At 38.4% G+C, this 18,085-nt stretch overlaps 2 protein-coding genes across 4 annotated transcripts in view; one reads left to right on the forward strand and one right to left on the reverse strand.

Moving 5' to 3' along the window:
- Nucleotides 1–2,717, reverse strand: part of LOC145985770 (alpha-tocopherol transfer protein-like) — a 30,704-nt gene extending 27,987 nt beyond the window's left edge. For both annotated transcript variants that reach the window (XM_083119847.1, XM_083119848.1), the window contains exon 1: nucleotides 2,627–2,717. The gene's annotated coding sequence lies outside the window, so the exon portion shown is untranslated. The remainder of the gene's footprint in view (nucleotides 1–2,626) is intronic.
- Nucleotides 1–18,085, forward strand: part of Sema2a (Semaphorin 2a) — a 1,542,453-nt gene that overhangs the window by 131,577 nt on the left and 1,392,791 nt on the right. The window lies entirely within an intron of this gene.

Raw genomic sequence — 18,085 nt, forward strand, 5'->3', positions numbered from 1 at the left:
ATATCACAAACTTCATATACTGTATGAAAACAGTTTCTCGCTTTGGAGTTAAACATGGCTAAATATAGGGCAAAATTTAACCTGTGACTGGCAAAGTAAAAATACATTGCTGTGGGTTTGTGTCGAGAAAAAGTTTATGACATTCTTCAAGAAGACCTGAAGTCAGATTTGAAGCTGACATGGGGCTCCCCGATGGCGCAGTGGTAGCGTCGTCGCCTTGTAATCAAGAATTTCCAGGTTCAATAGCCGGTGGAAGCACATAGTTGTTCGGATCCCACTTTAAACTGTTGATCCGGCCCCAATTAACCTTACTGTGCATAAAGTGGACTTGAAATGCCAAATTAATCAATAAATTAATCAGGCTGACATATCACTAATTCGTGTCAAACTCAAACTCTCATATATGATTTCTCTTCCAGAATCCACAAACCGTACGCACGGAAAGATGTGTTCTATATCTGTAACATCAAGTGTCTCATCGGCAGCAAAAAGCTTAATATACGCGAGTCATTAGCACGTTCCTCAATAAATAATTTCACTGCAGTCTATCGAGTGGTATACTACTAACCTGTAGCCGACATCTGTGGTGGAGTGGTTAGCACAGCGCGCTACAATCCCAGCTTGGACATGGGTGTTTTTTGTGATTGTCCTTCATTAATTTCATTAATCTGATGCTCATGTTCACAATTAGCCTAAAGCGGCAGAAAAACGAATTAAAATAAACCAAATCGATCAATCAATGAACCATCGTGGTCATATTCACTAACATGTTATGTAAGTTTATATCACCACCATTTGTTCGGAATCTTAAGAGAGCCGGAACTTGCCATATTTGTGTTTTTTCCAAAAGTTATGTGACCACTATTCTCGTGAAGCCGGAGGGGTAGTTCACGTTTACCGTAAAATATGCCTGTCTCAATGATTTGCCTGAACATTTCTCTGTTTTCTCAAATCTGTTTTTGGCTTTGTGAATCTATTTGAAGAGCTGCACTCCCTGCTTGAATAGGCATAACGTTTCCAAAATGTCTTGCAGCAACAGTAGTTTTTATGATTGCTTGATTTCCTTTATTTTACTGCGCATTTTGTGCGACTTTTGGCTAATTTGCAAAGATGGGGATGACGGATGACATGATGAAATTTATGAATCGACACTCACAAACATCCATGCCCTAGCCGGGATTCGAACCCGGGAAACCCTAGCGTCACAGCACAATGTGCTATCCACTCTGCCACGGCGGCCGGCTATAGTTTATTTTGTGTTGGAACGATTTATAAAATTTTCAATAGTCTCCTTCCATATATTAAACGGTTTTGAAACAGAATTTCCCTTATTTGTTGTGCCCATTCAGATTAACTCTGTATCTGTACAAAATGCAACACAGTACTTACAATCAATATGTTCAATCATGCAAATTGAAGTAAGGGAGGCATTGAAAACTTAGCTAATTAAGTTGAAGGCGTGGGTTTTTCTTCTCTGACACTTTTCTTCCTCAAAACATAACATTTCCTGTGAGACGCTAGCTTTAATAATTTTGTATCTAAGTTTCTTGTAGGCTTGAAGTGAGACAAGACATCTGATTAGAGAAAATGAAATTGTGAAAGCTTTCCAATGTCATTTTCGCACCTTGCAGCTAAGCGAGTGTTTTCGGATAAATCGTAATCTTTCTTGGCTCGTTTTGAAGCCAGATGACTTCTTTTCCACTTGCAGGAATATGACTTGGAACCTGATCACTTACAATGTCAAACAGCATTAACAATTGTTTCAGTTTTAGTACTTTTAGATGGAACGATAACCCTCGCAGTATTTTGCGCAAAATTCAAACTCTGCCAATATAGCCTTTTCAAAGAGAAGGGATAAATTTTGGGAGGTGTCCTGAATCCCTGACCCACACCCTGGATATGCCTTTGCGTGGCAGTAAATCCTGCATTTTTCTTAAACCTTCTGCTTTTAAAAGACGAACATTAAAGAAAAATGGAAATTTACTTATTAATAAAAATTTTTGTATTACGTCCTCTTTACACTTGGTATTATTAAAATGTTACATTTCATTAATAACTTTCATTCTGTATTATTTGTCATTTTGTTAATATTGAACAAGCTATTGCATGTGGTTTAAAACATCAGTCATTTCTGTTTTATAATCAGTATTCATTGTAAAATTAAATGATCAAAGCTGAGTGTTTGAACCCTGTAATTAGGCAGTTGCCTGTTATGATCTTGTGTGTATGCGTACGTGCGTGTATGTCTCTGTGTAAAATGAAGCATATTTCAAACGTGTAGTTATGCGACGCCAGGGGTCCCGGGTTCGAATCCGGGCCATGGGTCTTCTTTGTTAGTCTCTCTTCACCAGTATTTTCATATCATCACTCTTTATCTTCGCAATTAGCCAAAAGTGGCAGAAATACGAAGTAAAATAAATAAATAAATTCACATCTTATGCAGTATTCGAACCTAGGACACTTGATTTCATAGGCTATTTTGTTACTAAGATGGATAAATAAAAATCATCATAATAAAAAATATGCTTATTCTTTCTAACCTGCATAGGCTACTAGGATCCTAACTAATTCTATGTACTTATTACGAAGGCAGGTAAATAGTATTCTTATCCTGAAAACCACAAACCTCGTACAGATTTCCAACTCTTCAAGCTAAATTACTGCCTTTCGAGATCGCAACATGAAATCGAACTTGACTGCTGGATACTGACTTGGTATGTAACCGAAACTGATTGTGAAATTCGAGTAGTTTTTTTTTTCGCCCGAAAGTCAGATTATCTAACAAAGCACTTTGGCTTCTAAGGTCAAGGCAAAGCTTTTGGTTCTGAGATTATTTCTTGCACGTTGTCGATAATACCGACTCAGTAAAGTTTTTGCGTTGTGTGTAATTATGTTTGCGACGTTTCTAGTTTCGTAACTTCCCTAGAATAGGCAACATCAACAACAGGTTGAACTTAAATTTTGGAATAGTATAGAGACTAGACCTTGTAGAGTTACGTCTCATGTCGTGTTCGAGTCGGTCTGTCTCGTTTTCTGTCTTGTCTAGAGTTTCGTCATTGTAGGTAACAGTCGGTACCAACCGCTTACTCGATAGTAGAGATCCAAATATAGAATGTAGTGTACTTATAGACCTAACTGCTACTATAGTGCTGCACCAGTCAGTAGACCACCACAACCAATATCTCGGAAACAAATATAGATATAATATGAAATAGTGGCATAGAAAAAATCCTAAGAATTTTAGCAAACTCAAAGCTCCTCCAAATACTCTTCTTAAACATTTTTAAGGTTTGGTGCTAACTGATACATGTTGATTAATCCGAAATAGATAAAAACAAAATTTGTTGCACGGAAAAATAAAAAAATAATAGAACTGTAGTTTTGGTCTCACGTCGTCGTACTACCTCGTAGCCTGGAATTCACTCAACGAATTTCGAGATCAGTAAATGCAATGCTCGTTTTCTTTCACATTTATATTAAATCTGAACCCAGAAATAATTTATTATATTTAATATTTTTTTAATAATCATAAATCACCATCTGGTTTTCTTCATTTTGTTTGTTACTATAGCTATATGATTCCACGTGATCATATATTTGTTTAAAGAAACAACACATTTTACATATTGTTTGTTTGTAGAACATTTTGAACTCTTCAGTGCATAAAGTCATTATTTGCATTCATATTGTTTAAAAGATTCATATTTCGCTAGTCAGTTGTCAGTAATCAGTAAACAGTGAATTGATAAAGTTTCAGTTTTTGTTACTAATTAACTATTTTCTGATTACACAGTTGATGGGTCTCCAATGTCTTTCATAATTAACACTAGGTTGCTGAACTAATAATCTTTATAATATATTTGTAATTGTTGATATTTATTATTACACTACAAGCCGGATGCAAAATGCGCGTAAATGGAACCGGATAATAAATATGTAATAAAATAAGCTCGTACAATTACACGGACAGTTACTAAAATGAGCACGTACCTTGTTACAAGAGGTGTTGGAAATGATGTCCTTCTGCATCCACACATGTAATGCATATTTTTAGGAAATTTTCAGTAACACACGCAGGCCCTCTTCCGAAATTACTTCAAATTCTCTCGTGATGTTTTCTTTCAATTCTTCTAACGTATGGCTTCAGGTTTAAAAGTTAGGTAGCTCGCCATGCTGAGGTCATGCAAATGTCTGTGTCTTCCTGAACGTGGAGAATCACTCAAGTCAAAATTGCTTCCTTTCTTTGAAATGACAAAACCATTTTCTTCCCCTGCTTTTTGTTTTTTTTTACTTATTGTTCTTTGCCCAAAAATAACACAAGCGTATTCACAAGCATAACAATGCCACTCCAATTGATGAACGTTAAACAATATATATAGACGCATAACACCGCAGTGTTGCCATACCAAACACAAGCGTTACGAACTTATGCATCAACCCAATATATCATTCGGAATAGAAACTGAGATCGGTACGGGATTGGAGTCACTCTGGATGTAGCTAACAGAGAGGTAGGTAAGGTTAGGTTTCAAAGTCGCGTGTGTTGTTCTCCTTCAATACTGACTGGATAGGAGAGGAAAAGCGAACATGTATAGCGAATTCACTGAACTTCATATTGGCAGGATGTCTGGTTTCCTCGCTCGTGGCGGCGATGATGATTATGACAGGATTGTGGCGAGCCATCAGGGCAACCTGGGATACAGCGCTGGTCGTCAGTCGATACTCCTTACATACCGCAACCTCCGTAGGACCAGAGGCTCCTGTGTGAGTATGCTCTGGTTCCATATTTGGTCTGTCAATTCGGTCTGTGTCTATGGCGTCGGTGTGCCACCCTGTCCTCCTTTCCAGAAACACGGGATACTTATCCAAGTCGCCACGTGCCGTTTTCTTGATGAGCTTGCAAACAACCATCTCCGGTCTTCCTTCCCTCTCTCGACCAGGAAGTATACCCTGTTCCAGCTAAATGTAGAGCAAGACCGCGCATATCGGCAAGAGGAGGAGGAGGAAAATCGAGTGGTTAAAGCGCATTAGGTCCAGACCTTAATCCGTACGCTAAATGCACGGCTTGTCAAAATTTGCTCTTGCAGTTTTATCCCTAATAGTTCCCTAAGATATCCGCTACGTATACTCTTCAATCTTGTAATACAAACATCGAGATTTCCAGATAAATGGAAATTGTCCCAAATTTGTCCCATACCAAAAACATCAGATAAATCTCAAATTTCAAACTACAGACCAATTGCGATACTCTCTGCGCCAGCTAAACTATTAGAACAGATTCTTTATAAACACTTTTTTGCTCACGTAAAACCAATTCTCTCCTCGCACCAGCACGGATTCGTACCAAAGAGATCTGTCGCGAGGAACCTCGTAGAAATTACAAACTTCACTTCCACTGAACTTGACAACAGAGGTCAGGTAGACGTTATATACACAGATTTCTGCAAAGCGTTCGACACTGTAAACCATGATATTCTCTTGAAGAAATTAGCATTTTGTAACTTCTCCTCTTCCCTCGTAGATTTAATGTGCTCGTATCTCAAAAACAGAAAACAATACGTAAATTATCAAGGTTGCTGCTCCGATGAATTTGTAGCTGGCTCAGGCGTACCTCAAGGTTCTAATCTTGGTCCCTTGTTGTATTTAATATTAATTAATGACCTACCAAAACAACTCTGAAATTCCGAGAAACTCTTATTCGCTGACGATTTAAAATTCTATAGGAGCATTCACAATGAAGATGATTCCATTAAATTACAAGAGGATATCGAAAATCTCAACGCATGGTGTAAAGCAATTAAAGTTAATCTAAACCATGAGAAAGGCAGGGCCGTAACATTTACCCGATTGAAATCCCCAATACACTATAACTACGAAATAGCACACAGACAGATAGACAGGGCAAACTCAATAACAGATCTTGGTATAGTGTTCGATGATAAATTATCGTTTCAGTTACATATCACAAAGACTGTTAATGACGCACATATAAAACTGGGGTTCATTGTGAGAACTGCAAAAGAATTCACTGAAAATAAATTGTTGTTATCATTATTTAACCTATATGTTAGGCCCAAATTAGACTACGCATCTATAGTGTGGAGTCCACAAACCAGTAAACAAATAGATCGTATTGAAAAAGTTCAAAATAAGTTCACTCGCTATATAGTTTTTAGGATAGATGGTGCATATCCAAAGATGACACCTTATAACGAATTACTAATTAAATTACACATTACCTCCCTTGCAAACAGAAGAACCATACATCAGCTCCTTTTTCTTTTCAAACTTCTTAACGACAAATTGGATTCTTCATCTCTGCTTTCAAAAATAGCTTTATATGTCCCCCATCCAAAGTTGCGATCAAGAAAGCAACTCTTTGCAATTTCCCGCACCCGTACAAAATCCGCAGAAATGGCTCCCCTGCAAAGAATGTGTAGCTTGCATAATGAATGGTTAGAGAGGGGCATACACTTGGACATATTTGCTAAATTTTCTGAGTATAAACGCTATTTAATGGACAACATTCTTACTTTATGTTTTATTATTATTATTATTATTATTATTATTATTATTATTATTATTATTCTATTATTATTATTTTTACCTTCTTTATGTGTATATTGTTGGCTCAGGGTAACCACGAGCCAAGATGTACGTCGTCCACATCCCTTGAAATCATTCCACTCCCTGCCAGAAGCCTGTCAGCGAGATTGTATGGGGACCATAAACGTAACCTAGCTCTACCATTTGACCCCTAAAGCGTTCACAGTAACGATCCCCGTAGTTTAAGTAATTGAAACCAGTGAACGCATCAATATATATACCCATACATATATGAATGTAATTGTGTAAGGTTTGATTCATTTTTTATCCACGGTAATGTTTAAGGACGATATATATAACCTCTATATGTATTTTTTTTATATCTGAAATGTGTATAAATATTATCTTTATGTGTATAAATCCTACGTAAGACATCTACTGTGCACTATAATTTGTTGATGCTTTGGATGGGGATTGTAATGGCAGCTTCGTTTTCGCAGCTGCGGATGCTATAGTGAAACCACATGCAAAAGGAACCTGCGCAGTACCGCGTGCCCTGTGCACCGTACTCACGCAAGGAGAGGAGCGGTAGAGTGGGTCAGGCTTGCTTGTGGACCGAGTTGAACGGATGAAGGGAAGTTATGCGAAGACTTTCGCCCGAAAGTTATTTTGCTTGTGGTGGATCTACAAGCGCCACATCTGTAGTGATCCGTTGAAACTCATCTGATTATCGAGGCATTCTTACTTGTCGGATGGACTGTCGTTAGGATCCGTGTCATCGGATGTCCTCTTCGGTCTCGGTGGTTGATATGTCTCCATGAGTGCGTTTGTTCTCATGAGAAGAGGGGGATATTGATGGTTGTAACAGTTGATTGATTGCATGCTATGTTGGACGTCGTGAAGAAACAGCATACCCTGTGAAACACTGGGAGGTAATCGTCGGTAGTTGGAGAACGGGAGTTTCCGGGGAAGAGAGAACCTGATGGAGTTTGTTTCTTGTGTGGGTGGGGACAATATTTGTTCAATAGATTGTCGGCTGGGAAACTGGTGATCGGAGGTAGTTTTCTCTGGTTGAGTAGAAACAGACAGGACGACATCACGTACAGATTTTGTACTAGACATACGCTAGGCCCAAGCTAAGGATAAGTTTTTAAATGTTTTGTATTAAGTTCACTTCATGCCTCATGGGTTAATGGATACCGGACCTACGTTTAAAGTGAGATCCAATCCACTGTGTCCCTCCGCCGATTGATTAAGTTGCTGTTTTAAGTCCACTTAAATTCCACTTCATTATATGCATATGAAAAATGTATAAATGTTCCTATATAGTATAATAACTGACTGATTTTGTTGTTACAGAACTGGTAAAGGCACGGTTCTTTGAATATATTTACCAACACTTGAATTTTGGGATGTCAAGATGCCACACCCACATATTTGCCATCTTCACCCCTGACTCTACAATAGATTCTGCTCAGTGGTTTCCCTACAGTGAGCTTTCTTAGCAACCACGAAGCCAAATTGCAACGAACTTTTTAAATCGTTTATTAAGCTTTGAAATTAGGCTTAGAAAATGAACTTGTATGATTATAATAAGAATAGAATTGGAAGAGGTTTATTTCCAAATGAATTCTAATTTAAAGCGGATAGCATGAGCGAAAATATCATTCAATACTTTGTGAAGAATAATTGCTGTAGATTTAATTTGGTACAAGAAATGGAGGAGTTAGGGTTTGAAAATTGTTGATGCATAGCAATGTGTATCGGTGCGTAGTACTGCCTGCAGCAATGATCAAAAATGCAGATAATAGTACTTAGTGTAAGCTTATTAAATATACAAGGTAAGGTAGTAGATAAATTACCAACTACGTAAATTCTCTATTAACTCTGAATTAGTTTTTTTCGTCATTCGTAACATATCCCATTCTTTTGTTTTCAGGTATGTAAAATTCACAAGTAGGTAAAATTTATTTTACATGACGTATTGTTGCATTGGTAAATACTCTCTATCTCCACAATTAAAACTAATGGGACCATGTATGTAGTGAATCTTTTGCCTAATGAAAACGACATATTTTAAATTAATTTATTGCCTGTGAAAATGTCAAAAATGGAGATCTTAATGAGACCCAGATCGATAGCATCGTTTAAAATGGACACGGAAACAAGATCAGATTCTACGACACTTGTTGAATCGAGACTGAGAACGAGGAAGACGTTTGCAAAGAAGACGAGACCAATACTTATTGTCTGATATTAGATATAAAATATATGTATGTATGCGAAAATTTCGCCCAAATTGAAATACCTTGTATTAAGTATTTCCTTGCTTGCACTTTTGTACACATCACTTCGAAGCTTCAGACTAGATTCAGAATTTACCTTTGAGAGCTAGATGTGTTCGTCACATTACTTTCGAGACATACACTTCCTTCGAGACGAAAACGAGAATGAGACACTCTCTTCGAGATGTAGACGAGTTGAGTTAGAGTTGAGTTTTGTTTTATATCTTGCTTTACACACAAATATAACAATCAGGATTGGATCAGCAGTTTAATGTGGTATCCGATCCACTATGTGCCTCCACCGGGTATCGCACCCGGGACCTTTCGAATACGAGTGACGACGTTATACGAGAATAAGATTTTGATTTCGAGACTCAAACGAGATCGAGATTTCCCTTTCTAAACCGAGACGATATCGGTTCTTGTCCTTCGCGCTTGAGAAGAGAACGTTGTCATTCGCTGGTTTCTAGCAAATGTTGATGCCACTTTTGTATCACGTGAACAGGTTCTATCTACGCTAAGGATGTGAAAACTGCTCAAATTCTATCAGCTGCCTAATTTCATGTTCCGAAGTGTAGTACTAATAATCATCTTTATTTTTATCAGATATATATGTGCATACGTGTGCTTTTGTGCATATGTGTTGCTGGCAATCTATTTGAGTGTGTGCAGAGAGATATCACGTAAGGTCGATATGGCGAATCTGCACATGCTTACTCACATAGAGGGTTTTGGTTACAAAGTTCACACATCCATTTTGGTGGTTATCGAGTTCTGATATTTACCTACACATGGCTAAAATATTACCAAACTTCATACGGACAATGTTCACATATATTTACAATAATGTAGGCAATGAAAATAAGAGTAGATTTTTATTGAAAGCGATAGCTTAATAATTGCACATAGTAAATTAATGTTTGCAATAATTACAAAGAGAGTAAAATTAATTACTTCATAGTCACAATATTTTCTTTCTTACATGTTATAGTATCATACAAGGCTAGAGGTTTGTACGGTTAGAAATTTCATACTCGATCATATGTATTTCTTATTATACTTACTGAAAAGCACACACCATGGAGTATTATTCAATGTCATGGGGTATTACGTGTGCTACTCCACTTTGAATTTTCCCCATTACACGCATGGCTTTCCCCATCATTTTATCCACTATTATCATCTGGTGTGGAGGACATCCCTGTGATTAGTTCGCTCATGCATACTCCGGAGAAATGACAGACGTATTAGAAGAGTTTCTTACCCAAAATATCAAACCCATTGGTTTGGTTATCTGTATGGGTTTATCCCTATTACACACGTCATGTTGTTCATAGAGAAGTCCACGTGGAGAACTACATAGGGAAGTCATTACTAATATACGCGATCAACTTTAATTTTGGACTAACTGACTATTTATGAGTAATCATATTTTGCATGCAAAGCTCCTATGACAGAACTGGATTATGTTGCACACGTACAGTACGTGACTAATGAAGATTCTTATTTTAAGAAGTAAACATGAATGGTGTTTGTTGTGATAGATATGAGAGAAGAATACAATGCTTTATAAAACTAGTTTTTTCTCATCATGTACTGGTTTCTATCCTCCATCAACAAAAACGACTTGAGCTGTTTGGCTGCTGCATTAATTACATAGCCCAAGTAGTGCATTAAAGAATTGTGGTGCTGCTGCTTCGTTGATGATGTCTACTTTGCGTTTGAAGATACTATGCTCCGATGATATCCATACTTTGTGGCATTTTCTGCAATGAGAGAGCCAATAGAAAATTAGGTAAATTTATGCGCTTGTATGTAGTAAAACATTTAATTAGATGTTAGTAAGAAAAAGTCTGTGTTCAATCAGTGCGATGTGTACGACATTTAGGAATTTGTGAACATAGCTGAATGGTAATATTAATTACATGAATTTCTACTTTGTAACTATTATATTGCTTTATTTATCAAAAAAAATGTTGATTATTATTGATATGTCCGTTTTATTGCTCATACGTTGTCTGAAATTGTGCAGTTTAAAGTGCAAGAGTCACGTCTTTAACAATTTTCTTTCCAGTCACAGTAAAGGATATTCACTTACTTCTTCATGCTATGTTCCAGTTCACAAGAATTATGTGCTTGATATACATGACGTGACAGAAATAGAATGTACATCAATAGAATCTTACGACTTTGTTGAACTTTATTAGCATATTTTATAAATACATTGTGGATAATTTTGTACTTTGTACTCGGTAATGGATGCTATATTTTCGCTTTGTCGATTATTTCTGTCAAAAGCAGGAATATCGTTTTGATTATTGCGATGTAGTTAACAAACTAATTATATAAAAACGTGTACTTGTGTCACCAGCATTTGAGGTATTTGGAAATGTAGACAAGTTGCTAAAGTGAAAATTTACTATGTAAAGAATAACGATTATTACATTTGCATAGTCAGTCATTGTGATTTCATGTAACACATGTGCATCCAAATATTTACCAGATTTCTAGAAAATTAAACATTTATCAAATTTGACACGGGAATTGAGTTTCGAAAGTTGGAAAGCTTATTTAATACGAAATTCTAATCTTACAAGTTCTTTCCTCAACCATCTGTACGTAAACTTTTACAAAATTATCTTGCATACATAACTCGGACAGCAAGTTCTCATTCCACAGCAATTTAATAGCAATTATATACTAACGACGAAAATTCTTTACGAACTTACGGTAAGTTCCAAATGTAGGATGAAATTTTATCTATATCGCCTTTTTTCCATTGGTAATTTGAAAAATAAAGGTACTTTATGCAGAACAGTAAAGATTGGATTTTATCAATATTATTTACGTATTTTCCAATGTCATATAACATTTGAAACGTTCTTCAGGTGAAAGCGATGTCACTCAGAAAACTAAATATTATACTCATACAATGCACTTTGTTAAATGTTGTAAATTGACTATACTTGACTAATCCTGTGACGTCACGAAAGCTGGTGTGAGGCCTAACATAAGTATCTCTCGGAGGCCCCGGTCAAGATCGGAGCTTTCCCTTGCCTCCTCCACACCTGTGGCTGTCCAGGGTTGCCACACTTCTTCTAAGTTGCTCAGTCGACACTTTGCGCGTTGTACGTACGTGTTGATTTCGTCGGTTGAAATATTTGCTTTATGGCGTGACCTTGACTGGACTATTTTCATGGCTCTAGCAGTTCAGTCTTGATGCCTTGGACTAGAAGCGATAATCTTTCGAACCGCACTTCGATTGCAGCGCCTAATGCGATCAGTACCCACATAGAACTAAGAACATTTTTTTTACGAGTAGCAGAGGAGTGTGCATTGCCGTTTAGTACATGCTCCGGGCTCGATTGTTCGTTTAATTGGCGTTTTCGAACTGCACTAGGTGACGTCACCTCTGACAAAACCAACAAGCCTGCTGATTGAACCTGAGGAGTCGTGACGTCATCAGTACAGAACTGGGTAATTATTGTAGCCCGTTTAGTTCCGTGCACTTTTTGACACTAGGTGTAGTGCAGGTGTATCCCGGTGTTGGGCTGTTGCAAGGAAATGACGTCTAACCAAGTAGATGCAACAGTGTTGGTAAACTTCCTAAGATTCGACCAATGCCTGTCTGCCGCTTTAAACGTTCATTTGATTAGTTAGGGAGCAACATGTAACCATACACTCACCGCTCCAGAACGTAGTGCAAACACCAAGTGAACGAAGTAGACGAGTCGGTGTTGCACAGTGTGACCACCTAGACCCGTGAGTGCAGAGAGAGTAAAAAAGTGCAGCGAAGTAGACGGGACATTGTAACGTGTAGCAGTGTCCACGTTACAAATGTGAATATAAACTTAATATTTTCCTTTGTTTGGTATTTATAATTTTTGGGTGTTAATGGTTAATTACCAAGAAAAGTGGAAACCACCTCGTATATAGACTATACATCCAGATGTTAAATATAAGTTCAAAGAGTTTGTTTCTTTCTGCCAGCAAGCTGAGCTGGAATTTCATTATCGGGGACAACAATGCGAGAAAACAATCGCTATTGTGTAGAAGCCAGACAGACTCAACTTTATGTAAACGTTAAAACCGGGGAAAAGACGAAAGATTAGGCTGTCTTCCCCACGCTATATCTGTCGTGTCCCTTGGCGGACAATAATTTAACTAATATCATATTAATCCCTGATTCTTTTACTGCAAGACGGTGTAATCAGAATTTAGTTACGTTAAGGTAAACGAAAGTTATGCCCGCGCAAGACAAAACCTGTATTTAAAAAAAAAATTGCTTAACATTTTAACGTTGTAAACTTTCTTTCTTTTCTTTGTTGTCTTTTCGCGTGGCCGTTGCAGGGATAGAGGGGAGTTGGAAGAAGCCATACTCCCTAGTCAAATTAAATGCTGAGTGTAACAATGAAAATTATATTGCATATTTAATATTCACAGAAGGTTAAAAATAGTAATTTCTGCATGTAGCTAATTATGTTCCTCATTGATATTTTATTAATATGTATTTTATTGTAATGTAAAATTGATGTTAAGATAAAAGTTTGTAAATCCTTCACGGCACCGAGAAATCCTATATAAGCAGCGAAGCTCGGTGGCCCGTGGCCTTTTGTATTCGAACTCCAGATAAATACGGAACTCGTATTACCGTCTTTTCTTTTCACACCCGTATTTCTGCGCTTACTTCCACGTCGCTACTAGGAATTAGTTTATTCTGGATTATCGTTAGGACAATTACTTAGCTCTTCTGGTCAGAAGGCTTATGTTCTCTCGGTTCTATGCTCCTGGTCAGGAGATATAATTGAGAGGATTGTGATTGTCGTAGGATATACCAGAATTCGGGATCGGTCGATAGACTGTTAGTAGTCAACGTTTGTGTCCCTGGTCAGGGAACACCTTTTCTTATTCTGTGGTCACGGATTAATTTTCGGTTCTCTGGTCAGAGGCTGAAAAGAGAAAAGGAAGTTGGATACTTAACTGGATATCGACAGAACCTAGTGGGAAAAAGGATTGTCGATTACTTCTAGAATCTTGGTCAAGATCTATAAGTACATTGAGAACCTTTGACCTAGAATTACGAGGGACCTTACATCGAGGATTGAAGAAGCCGGAATAACCCGAACCTTGAGCCGAGGAGACTCAAGCCCCGAAGCGATACTGAGCGTGAAGCCGAGGCTCAATAGACCCATCGAACCAAGTACGATCCAGGGCGGACCGTAACAAGTGGCGCTGCAACGTTTGGGGCTCGAAGTATATATCCGGTGGTTGTTCAGAAATTACGAAACATCGAGATGGCAACAAGAAAGTCTAAACGCAATTCATTGCCGACGATTGTAGAGGAACATGGGATTTTGCACTTTGATTGTTGCTCCGATCAAGATGAAGATAAGGGGGCATTTAGGTGCATTTCCTGCAGCCAGTGGAGGCATTTCGTTTGCGAATTTGAGGCTGAAACCGTGGAAGGGCAAGACTTAGATACCATCCGGTGTAAAGGTTGCCAGGGCGATGACGATGAGAATAAGGAACCTGCTATTGAACTTCCTCCGTGGTTGACAGTTTGGTCCGAAATGGAAGAAAAGAAAAGAAAGAAAGAGAAAGCAGAAGAAGAAAGAAAACGTCAAATAGAAAAGGCTGCAGAGGTAAAAGCTCGGAAGGCGGAAGAGAAAGCTAAAAAAATCGCTGAAGAGAACAGGTGGCAACAGTTCTGGAGTATGTTAAGAGAAGAGAAAGCCGAAGAAGAAAGAAAGCGACAAGAAGAGAAAGCAGAAGAAGAAAGAAAGCGACAAGAAGAGAAAGCAGAAGAAAGAAAGCGACAAGAAGAGAAAGCAGAAGAAGAAAGAAAGCGACAAGAAGAGAAAGCAGAAGAAGAAAGAAAGCGACAAGAAGAGAAAGCATAAGAAGAAAGAAAACGACAAGAAGAGAAAGCATAAGAAGAAAGAAAACGACAAGAAGAGAAAGCAGAAGAAGAAAGAAAGCGACAAGAAGAGAAAGCAGAAGAAGAAAGAAAGCGACAAGAAGAGAAAGCAGAAGAAGAAAGAAAGCGACAAGAAGAGAAAGCAGAAGAAGAAAGAAAACGACAAGAAGAGAAAGCAGAAGAAGAAAGAAAACGACAAGAAGAGAAAGCAGAAGAAGAAAGAAAGCGACAAGAAGAGAAAGCCGAAGAAGAAAGAAAGCGACAAGAAGAGAAACAGAAGAAGAAAGAAAGCGACAAGAAGAGAAAGCCGAAGAAGAAAGAAAGCGACAAGAAGAGAAAGCAGAAGAAGAAAGACAGCGACATGCTGATAGATCGGAAAATGAAGAACGGTGGAAACAGCTGCATGAAACTCTAAGCAAGGAACTGTCCCAAAATAATGAGAAGTGGGAGTTACTCCACACAACGCTTACAGTTGAGCGAGAGCGTGAAATGGAAGGAATTACTCGTTCCATGGACACTCTGGGAGTGAGTGTAACCGAGATTAAGGAACAGATGACTGCTTATCTAGGGAAAAATGAGGAAGTAAGTTCTAAGGTTGCTGAGTGCTTTGAGAGGTTAGAGAATTTTGGTGAAGAACTACGTCAAGGAGAGAGTAGGGTTTCCTCTTTTTGTGAAGAGATAAATACTAGTATTTCCAGCTTCCGTGAAGAAGTAACCCACAATATAACCAGCGTTCGTGAAGAAGTTAATAACATTAAAAAGAATAACATTTGTGTGGCCACCGAGTTACGTCAGCTGAAATTAAACGTGGAACAAAACATAAGCTCCCTAAGAGACAGGCTTCAAGGACTTCACGTAGATCCATCTCAACAGGAAACCGCTGTTAAGTCACCTTATGGCTTTCATAACCATCAGTCAGCTGGAGAGACGTCAGATTACGTTGAGTGTGAGGGTGCACGCGGACCTCCGAGTAAGAGAAAGATCTCGAGGAAGAATAATGTTAGGCCCACAGTGGAAGATCTAATTGTTCGAGGTATGGAAGAAAGAATTAATCACAATAAAGTTGTGACCTCCGTTGGAAACTCTGATGCTGGTAGGTTTGGAAAAACCTCGAAGAGAGAAAAAAATCGGAAGAGAACTTCTTGTGATTCCTCCTCCGAGGACGAAAGACCACCGGGAAGGATTCGTCATAAGAGGCAAAGACGCGGAAGGAACTCAACTCCATCTTCTTCAGATTCGGAATTTGATAAAAGGATCGAAGGACGATATGGAAAATTACCTCGGATATCTGACTTAAATCAACTCCCTAAGTTCAGTGGTAATATTGAAGCTCAGAGTGCACAGAAGTATTTGAAGGAACTAAATGTTAACTTTGAGCTTATGCAAGTTCCACAGAAATATCGTCTCCAGTTACTATCCAGATTGTTTACCGGACAAGCCGAGCATTGGTTCCAGGCCCATTACGAAGAGTTTAGGGACTACAATGGGTTTTGTAAAAAGTTTACTGCTACGTTTGCTTCAGAGGAAGCAAAACAAAGACAACTGGACGTCTTGAGAAATAGAAAGTACTATAAAGGCCAGGGTCAAACCATGGAAGAGTATGCGTGGGGAATCTATGCTGGTTTTAAGAATCTTTCTCCAGTACTCATAGAAAGTGAAGTCGTGAATATGATAATTAGACAGATGTCCTATAAAGTCAGACAGCTTTGCCTCGTTAACCCACCGAAGACAATGGAAGAGTTAGCAGCGTTTCTGAAAAGATATGAAGTGAATGAAGAGTCCGAAAGCTGGAGAGCAGATTGGTTCAAGAGAAATGAAGCTGGGAACAGTAATAATGGAAGGTTTAGAAACCAGCAACCACTGCAGAGAAATACAGCAGTAAGACAAGTCGTCCGAGAAAACCACGGCCCTGCGGGGAGAAACTTTAACAACGACGTCCGTAACGACGAGGAACCAATGACAGGTAATAATGGTTACCGTCAAACTAGGGAATTTAGAGGAAGGACGTGGTATAGGAGTCGGCCTAATATACCAGGGCCCAGAACTGATCCCGAAACGAGAGCACCAGAAGGAGGTTACGTCGAGAGAAGAAGAAACTCTGCATCTCCTCCTCGAAGAAGAGTCTACAATTCTCCTAACCGGCAATTCGTGACTTCAGGATCTCAGACATATGAATCCGAGTTACCGAGAACCTTTGAACAACAACAAGCGCTTGAGCAGACTCGTCAGTACTATTGGAGTGCTCCAGTAGTTCCCACTAACCAAGGTTCAAATAGGAATCTTGCTTAAGTTCCGTTCCGCTTAGAAAAGGAAGCCAGAGTAAACATCGCTGTGTTGGATAAGTGGAGTGCTAGTGAAGATAAAATTAGGGAAAAAGTTGAAGAAAGTCAATTCTTGTCCAAGAGTGAACAGGATAGTTTGCTCCATTTGCTTATGAAATATCGTATTTTCACAAAGACCTGCCTGTGGTAAAGATGTTTATTGTGAGATATGGTTGAAGGATTTTGAACCAGTGTTTAGGAATCCATATCCGATCCCAGTGACCTAGCGCGAAGCTTTAGAAAAGGAGCCTGTAGATCGAGTCATCTACCAGAATTTAAAGAAGTTCACCCGTTCCAGGAACGACGGAGAGAAATACTCGGAGAAAGCCAGATTTCTTGTGACTAGTGGGGAACCTCAAGAGTGGCCAGTGAATTGTTATGAACATTAAGTGAAGTTTTGAAAATTTTCACAATTTTTCTGTGAGAGAAAATTGTTCAAATTTTCTCGTAGGAAGCGGGGCAATTGTAACGTGTAGCAGTGTCCACGTTACAAATGTGAATATAAACTTAATATTTTCCTTTGTTTGGTATTTATAATTTTTGGGTGTTAATGGTTAATTACCAAGAAAAGTGGAAACCACCTCGTATATAGACTATACATCCAGATGTTAAATATAAGTTCAAAGAGTTTGTTTCTTTCTGCCAGCAAGCTGAGCTGGAATTTCATTATCGGGGACAACAATGCGAGAAAACAATCGCTATTGTGTAGAAGCCAGACAGACTCAACTTTATGTAAACGTTGAAACCGGGGAAAAGACGAAAGATTAGGCTGTCTTCCCCACGCTATATCTGTCGTGTCCCTTGGCGGACAATAATTTAACTAATATCATATTAATCCCTGATTCTTTTACTGCAAGACGGTGTAATCAGAATTTAGTTACGTTAAGGTAAACGAAAGTTATGCCCGCGCAAGACAAAACCTGTATTTAAAAAAAAAATTGCTTAACATTTTAACGTTGTAAACTTTCTTTCTTTTCTTTGTTGTCTTTTCGCGTGGCCGTTGCAGGGAGAGAGGG

Source organism: Lepisma saccharinum, chromosome 3 (assembly GCF_977018435.1).
Source record: "Lepisma saccharinum chromosome 3, izLepSacc3.1, whole genome shotgun sequence".
Taxonomy (NCBI): Eukaryota; Metazoa; Arthropoda; class Insecta; order Zygentoma; family Lepismatidae; genus Lepisma; species Lepisma saccharinum.